Source organism: Triticum urartu, chromosome 7A (genome assembly GCF_056163025.1).
Source record: "Triticum urartu cultivar PI428250 chromosome 7A, HENAU_Tu73, whole genome shotgun sequence".
NCBI lineage: Eukaryota > Viridiplantae > Streptophyta > Magnoliopsida > Poales > Poaceae > Triticum > Triticum urartu.
Window position 1 is genome coordinate 237,306,888 of NC_141879.1, and position 13,973 is coordinate 237,320,860.

The following is a 13,973-nucleotide window of genomic DNA, read 5'->3' on the forward strand; positions in this document are numbered from 1 at the left end:
GTCATGTTCATCCAAACCCCACCGGGAACTGTTCATCCAAACCCCAAACAATGCTCACTATTCATCAAGAGGCAGCATCGATCAGCTTTAGTTAGCAGCAGTAGCGAAGGAATCACTCGGGTTCAGTTAACAGCAAGTGATCGATTGATCGCTCGGGTTCAGTAACGCGTAGCCTGCAGTGCAATCGCTCGGGTTTAGTTAGAGCCCAATGCCTCGCTTGGGTTTATTTAGAGCGCAATGCCTCACACACACGCGCGTACATACGAGAGAAACACGCATCGCTCGGCCCCCGACCACCCACCGTAACCGGGAAGTCCCCCAATATTTTCCTCGCCCTCGCTTCTACCATGGTTTTTTCCGTCATGGATGAATGTCATGCAACTGTGTCTCCGACCCGCCCAGGACGAAAAGCCCATTTTCTGTCATGATTATTTGTCATAGAAGTAGGAGCCCACCACATCTATGATGATACCGGGTTTTGTCACAAGTATCGTCATAGAAGTGTCATAAGCATGACAGAAAAAATTTCATTCGGCCCAAAATGTCACGGGTGTGTCTTTTTTTTGTATGTAGGATGTCCCATCCGGACGTGGCCTAAGACGAAATACGCATGGATACTATCAGGGTGTCGGCACGCCGGGAGGTCTTGCTGGACTTGTTTTACCATTGTTGAAATGTCTTGTGCATCGGGATTCTGAGTCTGATCGGAGGGTCCCGCATTGGAGGATTGTGTCCACGGATCGCGAGCTTGTCATGGGCTAAGTTGGGACACCCCTGCAGGGTTTAAACTTTCGAGAGCCATGCCCGCGGTTATGTGGCAGATGGGAATTTGTTAATATCCGGTTGTAGTGAACTTGAAGTAACTCAATTAAAATACACCAACCGCGTGCGTAACCGTGACTGTCTTGTTTCGGGGATGTTTGAGAGGAGAACACGGTTGGGTTATGTTTGAATGTAAGTAGTTCAGGATCACTTCTTGATCATTACTAGTTTGCGACCGTTTGCGTAGTTTCCCATCTTACTCTTGTACTCGTCAGTTAGCCACCATACATTGCTTAGTCGCTTGCTGCAACCTCACCACTTATCCTCGCATTACCCATTATGCTTTGCTAGTCTTGATACCCATGGTAATGGGATTGCTAAGTCCTCGTGGCTCACAGTTTACTACAACAATAGTTGCAGGTGCAGGTAATGCGATGATCATGACATGAGAGAGATCTTGGGTTAGGTTCCTGGTCGGCAGCCTGGGCTAGTAGGGTGGATGTCGTTTGAGTTTCTGTTTGTGTTTCATCCATAGTCGGATGTTGTTCTCATGTATGATGTTTGATGTATTCATGCGGCATTTGTATGCCTTTGTATGTATCCCTATTATGTAATGGTAAGATTTAATGATATCCACCTTGCAAAAGCGTGCCAATATGCGGTTCTATCCTTGGTGGGACCTTTGAGTTCCTTTAGGATAGAGTCGCATATTGGGCGTGACAGGGGGAGAATCATTTTTTTGCCCGTAATATGGACGCACTTCCTTGGGCGCTAAGATGTAGCTGGTGGGTCCCAATAGTCAGGGGGAACATTTTTTTCACGAAATACGGTGGCCCGTCCGGTGGGTTCCCGCTATCAGGTGGAGGAATAATTATTTTACACGTAACAAGGTTGCACTTCCTTGCTCCGGCCGTGGACCTAGCTGTCAGCCTCTCCACATACAGTACTCTTCCGATGGAAGTTGTTCCTTGACCACATTGACCACAGCGAGTCGAGAGCACTAAGGTGTTGGACGACGGCAAGGCCTAGGAAGGGGACGACACGGAGCCATGGAAGATGCGGCAATGGATGCCCACGCGGAGAGGAGTACGAGGGTTGACTAGTTCGGCTGTGGTGTGAGGCTGCCGTCGCCACAGAATAACAGGGGGTGTGGGTGAGTTGAGGGATGGCCTGGCTAGCGGTGGGAGTAGTAGGGGGCTGTGAGGCCTCCGCAGCAGCACAGCCGGCCACAGGAGGTAGGAACAGGCGACACAACCGACGCTAGTTTGGGCGGCTGGAGCCAGAAGACCACAGGTTGAAGAAGCACTACGGCCGTTGGATGGACATTGTACGGTCACTGGAGCTAGAATCGTTTGTGTCAACTTAGTAGGCCCACAAGTCAGCCTCCCACTATGGTGGGTCCCAGCTAGCAGGGGGTATTCATTTTTGTGCGTAATAAGGAGGCACTTCCTTGCGTGCGAAGATATAGCTAGTGGGTCCGAGCTGTCAGCGGGAGGAACGCTTGTTTCACGAAATACAGAGGCCCTTCCGGTGGGCTCAGCTGTCAGGTGGAAGAATCATTATTTTGTGCCTAATAAGGAGGCACTTGCTTGTGTGGGTCCCTACTGTCAGCCTCTTCCGATGGTTGTTGTTTGTTGACCATGTTGACCACACATCGCCAAGAGGACAAATGCGGTGGACGAGGGTGAGGCCCAAGAAGAGAACGAACCAAAGCCGGCGAAGCCATAACAGCGGATGCCCACGCTGAGGGGAGTACAAGCGCTGACTGGTCAGCTGCGGGGTGAGGCTGACGTCGCCGGAAAATAACAGGATGTGCGGGTGGGTAGAGGGATGGCCTGGCGGCAGCACAGCCGGCCACGGAAGGAGGGAGCAGGCAGTCCCGCCGTCACTTGTTTGGGTGGCTGCAGCAGGAAGATTAGAGGTTGAAGAAGCATGGGGGTCGTTGGATGGACATCCAACAGTCAATGCTCAGTGTTGACTAAGTTGACAAAGCCTTGCGTACGCGTCAAATTTTTTTTAGGACTGTGTCATCGTCAACCTAGTAGGTCCAGAAGTCAGCCTCCAAATATGTGAAAAGCAACATACAACCCATTAGCCATTATTTTCAATAATTTACAACCCATTTGCTAATTCTTATGGATGTTTTGAAGCCCATATTCTTTTTATTAGCATTACAAACCATATATTCTGGGCACTACTAAAAAAATTCAACGAAATTTTGCATATTTTGGTGGGGTCCGAACTCTTCTAATCACGAAATTTGGAGTCATGTTAAAAATAATTTTTTTAAAAATATATCAAAATAAAATTAAAAAATCTCCACAAAAAAAAGAATGAAATTTAAAATCTTAACTAGATTCCCATGCGTTGCATGGAACATGAAGATGCATTTGCATGAGTAGTTTATCTTGTGGGAGAAAAGGATGAACGAGGGAAGGCCGTATCTGCAAATGTGGAGAGGAGTGCGGGTAAATTGTCATAGTTTCCGTCCTATTCGTTAGATATAGATCAGACAGCTATATTGCAGGATGGCAGGCACACCATCATTACCAACTCTGCTTTTTATAAGAGTAGACAAATCTAGAAAAAACGATATTTTAATATAATTGCCTATTGGCTTTGGTTTAAAAATTTACAGCCCATTTTTACAACTTATAGCCCATTTTCTGGGGAAGCCCATTTCTTACTACTTACATCCCTCCTCGTCTTGAAAGATTTGTAGCCCAACAGGGCTGAGGAAAGCAAGTCAGCCTCGATTGGGTATTCTCCAATAAAAGAACTGGGCTAGCCATTTTCAGAAAGAAAAAAGATATCAACTGGGCTCGTCATGTGCTTAAATAAAAGCGTAAGTGTGGGCTAGATGGGCCACAACCCCTGCAGAGCACGCGGTTGAGCTCCGTCTCTAAAACTAAAAAGCAATTGGGCGAGCTGCTAGGTCCCTGGTGTTATCCGCTCGTTGTGTAATTTCTTGTTTATTGACTACATTGACAATGGTGAGGGACCTGGTTGTCAAACAATTAGGAGGAAGTATTTTTTGGCTTGTAATAACGAGGCACGTGCTTGCGTAATGCAATGACCCTGGTGGGTCCCTACTGTCAGCCTCTCCACGTAAAGTCATCTCTTGATTCCTCTTGGTTGTCGACCATGTTGACAACGCCAGACGACGGCGGGCACAGCGAGCGAACCAAGGAGGAGAATGATGGCGAGGCCTTGGGTGGGAATGAACAGGAGCCTTGGAAGATGCGGCAGTGTAGTGGCAGGCGGAGGGGAGTATGAGGGCAACAACATGCAACTCAAGCTTACAAACAGTACAAAAAGCCCAAGGATTAATTGTTCATCAAATTTAGACAAAGCCCAGATTGTACATGGCAATAACATCTAACCCAACCACTCTTTCTCGCAGTCACAAACAAATGGATCAGTCTGATCCATAAAATAAACATCCTATGCAAAACCTTTATTGGAGGATGACTACAATTTGTTGTAAATAGAATCGGAGCACGTTTAGAAGCCCATTTGTCCACCTGAAACTTTTTTTTCTGTGCAACGTGTTCGTCCATGAGAAATCTCTTGTTATAAAACTTAAGCCTCATGGACAATAGTAAGCTCGCATTCAACAGGAAGAATGTGACAAAGCTTCTGTTTGCCTGGTTGGATGCATATCCTTCCATCGTTATTGTCCTCAAACGAATGTCATGAGAACTGAGAAAATCCTGGTGCTTATTACGCCACCAATTGGTTATACTTTTTTCTCCATGTGGTCGCGGTGCCTAAGTAGACATGAAGATTTGAAAACAGTTAAGGTCTGAAAAAAGAGTATGTCGAAAGAGCAACAGCCGAACGATTAATTCTAGTACAGTATATACGGTCTTTCAATGTGCATGAAATCATCACATTTATATATGAATTCTCTAGAGATCGAAAGCATCGCAACAAGCCAATAATTATGTTCAGATCATAACTAAACATTCCGATATATAAGATCTTGACAGAATCCAGTAGCATTGATAGGCTATCCATGGATGAACTCTTCATTGAGCAGGTAACATAATATTAGTACCCAAAGTGTACTCCAAGATGATAATAAAACTTATGCGCACAAATGAAAAATGCATCTTATGATTACAAATGTGTAGATGAAAATATACGGTACCTAAAAAAGTGAGGAGCCAAACACCAACTTCTTGTGATTATTAAACGGATCATGAATTACACCCAAGGTATCCAGTTTGGGCGCAGAGACAACAATTATTTGTGAAGGTTTATAACAATAATGAAGGAGCAATCTTTGAAGTGAAGGGGCATCTTTGATGATGAGCTGATGTCCTTCAAAACAAATTCCAATGCTTTCAAGGTGAGGCGACTTTATTTGGAGACAACTGATAGGGATTTCTACTCCCAAAACAATCAGCAAGCGCTCCAGGGCAGGGCAACTGGGTGGATGATGTTGTGCACTAAGGCCTCTGATAGATAAACCACCACAAGCGAAAGTTTTTTTAGCAGTGGGAGTCGAAGCATTTGTACCAGATCGTCTCGTAGATGGAACTGGGCGAAGGTGGCGGTGTGGAGAGAGGAAGAAAACCACGGGAGGGACAATGGTGGTGTTGGCACAAATTCTTGGTGTTCGGTTCGTGGTATGAAACTTTTGTGGTAATGGTATAACTCAAACTGCTAGAGTTTTTTGAATTCAGGGGATGTCAGCCAAGCGTCCACCGCCGGGTATAGACAGCAGGTAGCGTGTCGGGATGCAGAGGCGTTGAACGGGGCCCTGCTAGTGAGAGGAGACGATGGCTTTGAGGAGATCAAATTCAGGAAGGACATATATCTGATGACCGTCGAGATTGAGGGGTGCGGTGCGCCATAGAGGGCGCCAACGTGTTGAGAGGACTTGTGTGTGGTAGCAATCCTTGGTGGGGAGAAGCGAGATGATCTCCCCAAGGATGTCATCCGGGAGATCGTTGATGTGGTCCACCGGAGATTCTACGGGTTCCTCAGATTCGGGTGGGGGGGTGGGGGCTCGCCGCTTCTCCCCGCGCTGCTGGGTGCGGGATCTACCACTACAAAACAAAGACACATCCGCGACATTTTGGGCCGAACGAAATTTTTTCTGTCATACATATGACACTTCTATGACGATACTTGTGACAAAACCCGGTATCATCATAGATGTGTGGGCTCCTACTTCTATGACAAAAAATCATGACAGAAAATGGGCTTTTCGTCCTGGGCGGGCCGGAGACGCAGCTGCATGACATTCTTTCGGCCGTCCATGACGGAAAAAACCGTGGTAGAAGCGAGGGGTGGAAAATTTCAGGGAGTTCCCGGTTACGGTGGGAGGTCGGGGGCCAAGCGATGCGCGTTTCTCTCGTACACATACCCGCATGTGTGTGAGGCGTTGGCTCTAACTAAACCCGAGCAAGGCGTTGGGCTCTAACAGAACCCGAGCGATTGCACTGCAGGCTACGCGTTACTGAACCCGAGCGATCGATCGATGGCTGTTAACTGAACCCGATCGAGCGATTCTTTCGCTACTGCTGCTAACTGAAGCCGATCGATTGCATGAATAGTGAGCATTGCGGCGGGGGGGGGGGGGGGTTGGATGAACAGTGAGCGGTGGCGTTGCCTCTGGATGAACAGGACCCCGTGGTGTGGTGGAGGGTTGGATGAACAGTAGACGGTGGAGGGGTGCCCGTGGAGGGGTGGTTGAACAGGACCCCGTGGTGTGGAGGGCTCGATGAACAGTAGACGGTAGAGGGGTGCCCGTGGAGGGGTGGTTGAACAGTAGCCGGTGGAGTAGCGCGCGGTGGAGGCTGGATGAACAGGAGCCCGTGGAGGCTGGAGGAGGTCGACGGTAGCCCGTGGAGGCTGGAGGAGGTCGACGGTAGCCCGTGGAGGCTGGAGGAGGTCGACGGTGGAGATGAACAGTATCCCGTGGAGTCCCGTTTTGCGGTACGCCACACCCCTCCCGATGAACAGGACCCCCGTTTCGACCGTAGGAGGTCCGTTTCATCCGTTTTGCGGTACGCCACACCCCTCCTGATCAACAGGACCCCCGTTTCGACTGTAGGAGGTCTGTTTCATACGTTTTGTGGTACGCCACACCCCTCCGATCAACAGGACCCCCGTTTCGACCGTAGGAGGTCCGTTTCCTCCGTTTTGCGGTACGCCACACCCCTCCCGATCAAAAGGACCCCGTTCCGAACGTAGGAGGTCCATTTCCTTCGTTTTGCGGTACGCCAGGCCTCGTTTCCATCGCCTGTTCCGTCCAAGCCCTCCCGATGAACACGACCACGCATTCCGTTCCGACCCAGCTGGTTGGCTCCCATGCGTTTTGTTGCCTCCCGATGAACACGACGCATTCCGTTGCCTCCCCATGAACACGATGCATTCCGTTGCCTCCCCATGAACACGATGACAACGTTGTTTCTCTGTTCCAACCCAGCCATGTACACAAGCCCTGGCCGTATGTATGCGCGAGTAGGTGTTTGAGACCCCGTCCGTATGTACACATACGTGGCCGTATTTTCTTTCTTGCACCCTAGCCGATGTACGTACGTGTACATGCTACATGCGCGCCTCTACTACGACAAGTGCACGCCTCTACATCCACCAGTATATATGTACGTACACGTTCGCGACCAGAATGACAACGCTACGTACGCTTCGACCAGGTGGGTCCCGACTGTCAGGCACTTCCTTGCGTGCGAAGATGTAGCTGGTGGGTCCCAGCAGTCAGGGAAGAAACGTTTTTTTCGCAAAATACGGTGGCCCATCCGGTGGGTCCCCGCGGTCAGGTGGAGGAACAATTATTTTGCACGTAATAAGGAGGCACTTCCTTGCTGCGGCCGTGGACCCAGCTGTCAGCCTCTCCACGTACAGTCCACATCCGATGGAGGCCGTTCCTTGACCATGTTGACCATGCCGCGCCGAGAGCACTAGGGCGGTGGACGACAGCGAGGCCTAGGAAGGGGACGACGCGGAGCCGGGGAAGACGCGGCAGTGGATGCCCACGCGTAGAGGAGTACGAGGGTTCACTAGTTTGCTGTGGTGTGAGGCTGCCATCGCCGCAGAATAACAGGGGGTGTGGGTGAGTAGAGGGATGGCCTGGCCAGCGGTGGGAGTAGTAGGGGGCGGTGAGGCCTCCGCCGCATCGCAGCCGGCCACGGGAGGCAGGAGCACGAGGCACGACCGGCGCTGGTTTGGGCGGCTGGAGCAAGAAGACCAAAGGTTGAAGAAGCACTACGGCCGTTGGATGGACATCGTACGATCATTGGAGCTAGAATCGTGCATATTGACTAAGTTGACAAAGCCCTCCGTCCCCGCCAACTTAGTAGGCCCACAAGCCAGCCTGCCACTATACTGGGTCCCAGCTAACAGGGGGAGTATTCATTTTTTTGTGCATAATAAGGAGGCACTTCCTTGTGTGCGAAGATATAGCTGGTGGGTCCGAGCTGTCAGCGGTGGTAACGTTTTTTTCACGAAATACAGAGGCCCTTTCGGTGGTTCCCTGATGTCAGGTGGAGGAATCATTATTTTGCGTGTAATAAGGAGGCATTTCCTTGCGTGCGGCCGTGGACCCACCTGTCGGCCTCTCCACGTACAGTCCACTTCAGATGCATGTCAGTCGTTGACCACGTTGACCAGGCCGCGCCGAGAGCATCAGGGCGGTGGATGACAGCGAGGCCTAGGAAGGGAACGACATGGAGGCAGGGAAGACTCGGCAGTTGTTTCCCATGCGGAGGGGAGTATGACTGTACAAGGGTTTACTGGTTCGTCTGCTGTCGCCGGAGAATAACAGCAGGTGTGGGTGAGTAGAGGGATGGCTAGGCCAGCGATGGGAGTACGGTGGAGCGGTGAGGCCTGCGCAGCAGCAGAGCCGGCCGCGGGGAGGAGGGAGCAGGCAGTCCCGCCGGCGCTTGTTTGAGCGGCTGGAGCAGGAAGAGCAGAGATTGAAGAAGCACGACGGCCGTTGGATGGCCATCCAACAGTCACTGCTTGTGCGTCAACCTTTTTTTAGGAAAGCCTCAAATCTGTGGAAAACATCATACAACCCATCTGCCATTATTTCTAATAATTTACATCCCATTTGCTAATTATTAAGGTTCTTTTTGGAGCCCATATTCTTTTTGTTAGCATTACAGCCCATATTGTGGCCACGATTAATAAATTATACGAAATTTTGCATATTTCGGTGCGGTCCGAACTGTTTTTAATCCCGAAATTTCGACTCACATTCAAACTGATTTTAAAAATAAATGTATATCAATATAAAATCCAACAAATTCTCGACGCATAAAAATTAATGTAATTTAAAATCTCGAAATGAAAAAAAGATATTAGAAACTAATTGCTGGTTTGATGTGTTTTAAAAATGTACAGCCCATTTCTCATTACTGATGGGCCATTTTCTCGGCCAGCCGAATGAAAGCTCTCCTCGTCTTGAAAGATTTGCAGCCCAACAGGCCTGACAAAGCGACTTACTTGGCAAATCACAAAAAAAACTGGGCCGTGGCGGTGGACCCAGCTGTCAGCCTCTCCACGTACAGTACTCTTCCGATGGAATGCCATTAACCACGTTGACCATGCCGCGTCGAGAGCACCAAGGCGGTGGACGACGGCGAGGCCTAGGAAGGGGACGACGCAGAGCCGGGGAAGACGTGACAGTGGATGCCCACGCGGAGAGGAGTACGAGGGTTCACTGGTTTGGCTGCGGTGTGAGGCTACCGTCGCCGCATGGCCTGGCTAGCGGTGGGAGTAGTAGGGGGCGATGAGGCCTCAACGGCAGCACAGCCAGCCACTAGAGGCAGGAGCAGGCGGTCTCCCCAGCGCTGGTTTGGGCGGCTAGTGCAAGAAGAGCAGCGATTGAAGAAGTAGCAGGACTGTTCGATTCAAATCCAACGGTTACTGCTGCTAGAATCGTTTGTTGACTAAGTTGACAAGCCCTGCGTATGCGTCAACTTAGCAGGCCCACAGGTCAGCCTCCCAACCGGTGCGCCCAGATGTCTGTGGGAGGAATCATTTTTTTCGGGTAATAAGGAGGCAATTGATTGCGTACGGCCATGCCAGCGGAGGTAGTAGGGTGGGCCGGGGAAGCCTGCACGGCATCATAGCGGGCCACAAGAGGAGGGAGCAGGCAGTCCCGCCGGCGTTAGTTTAGGCCGCTGGAGCAGGAAGATCAGAGATTGAAGAAGCACGTCGGCCGTTGGATGGACATCCAACAGTCACTGCTGCTAGAATCGTGTGTTCACTGACAAAGCCTTGCGTAAATAAGTCAGCCTCGAAATCTGTGGCGTGTACAACCCATTTTCTATTATTTTTATAATTTTTACTCATTTTATAATTCATATGGAATTTATTGCAGCCTGTTTTCCATTTTTAGAATTGCTGGCCATTTTCTAGTCAGTACCAGGGTAACAAAATTAACTAAATATGCGGGAAATTTTGAAAATTCGCAAATTTTTGCTGGGGAATGAAATATTCTTAATCCAAAAATTAATAGCCATACTAAAACAAGTTTAAAAATAAATTAGTACTATGCCATGTTAAATCCAATGAAATACATATAAGATATCAGTGAAGAACAAAAACAAAAAAATAAACTTATATCCCATTTGCTATAATTTTTTTTGGAATTTTCAACCCCTTTTGATATTACTTTTAACAGACATTGACCATAATCTTAAGCCAGGCCGGAATGCATCCCTCCTCATCTTGAAAGATTTGCAGCCCAGTAATTCGGAGAAAACAAATAGGCCTAGCTTGGGTATTCTTCAAAAAGAAATACTGGGCTACCTATTTTCCCAAAGAACTAGTGCATGAGCATTTAGCTTTATTTATTTATTTACTTATTTATGTTTAGGGGACCATGAGCATGTACCTGGCCCGGATTCATGTGAGAGCCTCCCTTCCAGTTAATTATGGGCTTCTCTATTGGGCCTTCATCAGTGGGCTGCATGTTATCAACAAGTGGAAAATGTGTTCCGTACGAAAAATAGTATGCGCTACGTACGGTACGGGGCAGTAAAGGATCGAACCGTGCAACGGCTTCCAAAACATTGTGTTTGTCATTCTAACAACACATTTATTCAACCAATAGACGAAATATACTACTAATTGTACATTGAAAACAGCAGGAGCAACAACCAGGGTTGGGGGTGCAACAGAAGCAGTAAGCAGGCCAGAAGAGTGAAGACGCAGCTCTCTCTTCCAAACCAAACATCAGCCATCATTACAAAAGGGCTATCAAAAAAGAACAAGTGTATGCATCAGACTAAATAAAGATCCAACTACACCAAGTGTACGCATCTAACTAAGTGGCTCAGTTTGACGTTACTATTTATTAAGCTATGGAGATTGGCTGACGGCTTGAACCAGATGGGTGCCTGACGGGGGAAACTCCAGCCAGCAGGTCGAAGTTTGATACTTGCGACCCTCTCTCCTACTTTGGGCTGCAGAGCGTGGTGGTACATATCAGGGGATGGTGCATGCAGAGACGCATGGTACGCTGTGTACACACAATTTTGCCTGATGAACGAAACCGCGCTGCCATCATGATCCTTGCCGTCGGTTATCTCCTGGTTAATCGGATAATTCAGTCCGACAAACAGAGAGCATGTACCAAGGCTACTTACCAGCCTCCAGTCAAAAATTCCTGAAGGCCGAGAGAAGCTGGGATCCTGCTCAAATACCTTGCAGTAACTGTGATTGTATTCCGTGAAACAACACGTCCGGTACGTGCGAACGATCATCAATCTTTCTCCGTCGTCCGATCGAGCCAGGAACCACCTGCAACTGCCATGCCGCTTTTCTTTGAAAGGTTCTGGGATTAGGAAGGGTAGGGATACTAGGCGGCCTACAACATCATATCAAGTTGGAGTCAAATAAAAAGGGCTCTTGATTTAGTCAATTTTAAGAACAACACGTTATGAGCATGAATATTTTTCAGCAAATGTTGACAGTAATATAAGCAAGCCATCATGATATCATAGGAAAGTAACATACTGCTGTAACAGCCGTTTGTAGAGATGATTGGAGTAGGCTAGCAATACGTCCAACCATAGATGGAGTCAACAGCGTAAATCAAGCCCTTGTGTTCAATGGCATCAAAGAACCATGGAGGATGTGTGATCCTGCGATGGACATGCAGATTTATCCACTTACCGCAGTGACCTGTTAGATAGGCGAGACCGCGGTTGAAGAACGCAATTAGCCTGAAGTATTTATAATTCACAGATCTTGTGGGCACTTGGTAGATTACAACCTTGAGCAAATCAAACTTGGTATCATGTTGGCTACTGTAACATTCCGAGTATTCTGGGCCGCGGTGCCAAAGCAGTGTAGTGTTAATCGAAGGAAGGGGGATCAATCGCCGGGTGTAGACCTCCACGAGCATCCAGCTGCCGCGACCGTCGACGAGGACCATCCAAGACATGTTCATGCCAACCTAGTACATATCGTTAATGTAGTTGAGGCTGACGGGGATCGGATCACAGTCAAGGGGGTTGGTGCTCGCCACCCTACAATCGTTATGTTGCGTGATCAGGCGGCATCAGCAAGCAAGGAGCTGGCTTAAAAAGCTCCGGCCTGAGGGCTTTGAGTAAACGGTACAGCCCCGACGAGCATGCGGCGAGCGGCATGGTACTGAGATTGTCCACACGCGAAACAATGAGCTTGATTACCTCTGTGGGGAGCAAATTCCAGCCATTCTTTCAGCGGATGCTGCTCGGTTCTGCCATTGTTAGTGCTTGGGTTTCGGACGAGGGGGGAGGCGCCTTAGAGGGGATGGAAGATTGGACGTGATTATGTGCGGACAAAGATGGAGAAGCGAATATGTGCTGCGGGAAGTGGACAGGTGATGATGACTACAGCACGCCGCTTGACTTATGAGACACATACCAGCAGCGTAGGGTCATGTCGATGCCACACAACTTGCTTGAGGGATCACAGTACTGGTACTCCCTACAGTGCTATGCCCTAACTTGCTTGAGTAGAGTAGTAGAGTAGGACTCTGCTCTACAACTAGCACCGAAGGAGTAGTATATTCTAATCTAAAATAGTTACAAACTTCAATGCCCAAGCGTGGAATGACTACAAACCGTGCTCAAAGACCGTGTCTACGTGGTGTTTGGATATGGGCGACAACCTCAATGCCAATGGTGCTGCTCCCGTTGCACCGTATGTGTTTCTGGCCTTCCTGTTCGAAATCGTGGTAGAATTCATGATTTATTTTGTGCTTATTCGGATTAAATCTCGTAGTAACTTGCTCATATATTCAACTGGCGCAATGTCCCCTACAGCCACTCCGGTTTCATGGACGGCCTGGTCGATGCCTCCAAGGAGCCCTTCGTCCACTGCTATGAGTGCCCGATGCCGTTTTGTGGCTCGCCGGCGGACATGGTGCATCACCTCACGGATGAGTGCAGCGGTCACTGCTGGCCCTTGGCGGAGAACATCAAGTACGAGACGTGCTACCCGTTCACCATGCCGGAGTCGATGGAGGATCACCGCCGCCTGCTAGTCTCGGAGGAGGACGGCAGCGTCTTCCTCTTGATCGTGGGCACCGGCGAGGCCCGCGTAGGCCGCCGCCTCGTCTCTGTAATGTGTGTTAGGGGTGACGCCGCTGACACTGACACTGACACGAGGCCGATGTACGGGTGCATGGTCAGTGTTACTACCCCTCCAGGTCGCATGGGCGGCGACACCAGCCTCATCGAACGGACTTGGACTCTGGGGAGCTGGGACTATCCCGCCAATGTGGACTTGGAAAACCCATGGCATCCTTTACCCGCCGACGCGGTGCACGGGGACTCCAAGGAGGTTCACCTGGACATACGCATTATCAAGTTAAATGTTGATCATTAGTCTTTGCTCAATGTAATTCGCTGTCTAAGCATGTGGAGACTTCCATGCAGGATCTTGCTCTATTGGAGTATCGCGCATGAATAAAAGTGTATCCATTTATGGTTTAGTCTAAAATCTTCCATGTATGAATTTTTACTACAATACTAGTGAAAGACTTACGATGAACCCTTTCTTACATCTCCTGTACCCACTTGCAAGTCATCCTGATTTAATCCCTCCGTCTAGGTGTATAAGGGCATGGTTAATATTACTTAATAGTATAGCCAACTGTTGACTATAAGAAAGTGCCATGTCATCTGTAGCCAACATGTATAACAATCGATACTCAAAAATTATTTCTTAAAGATCAT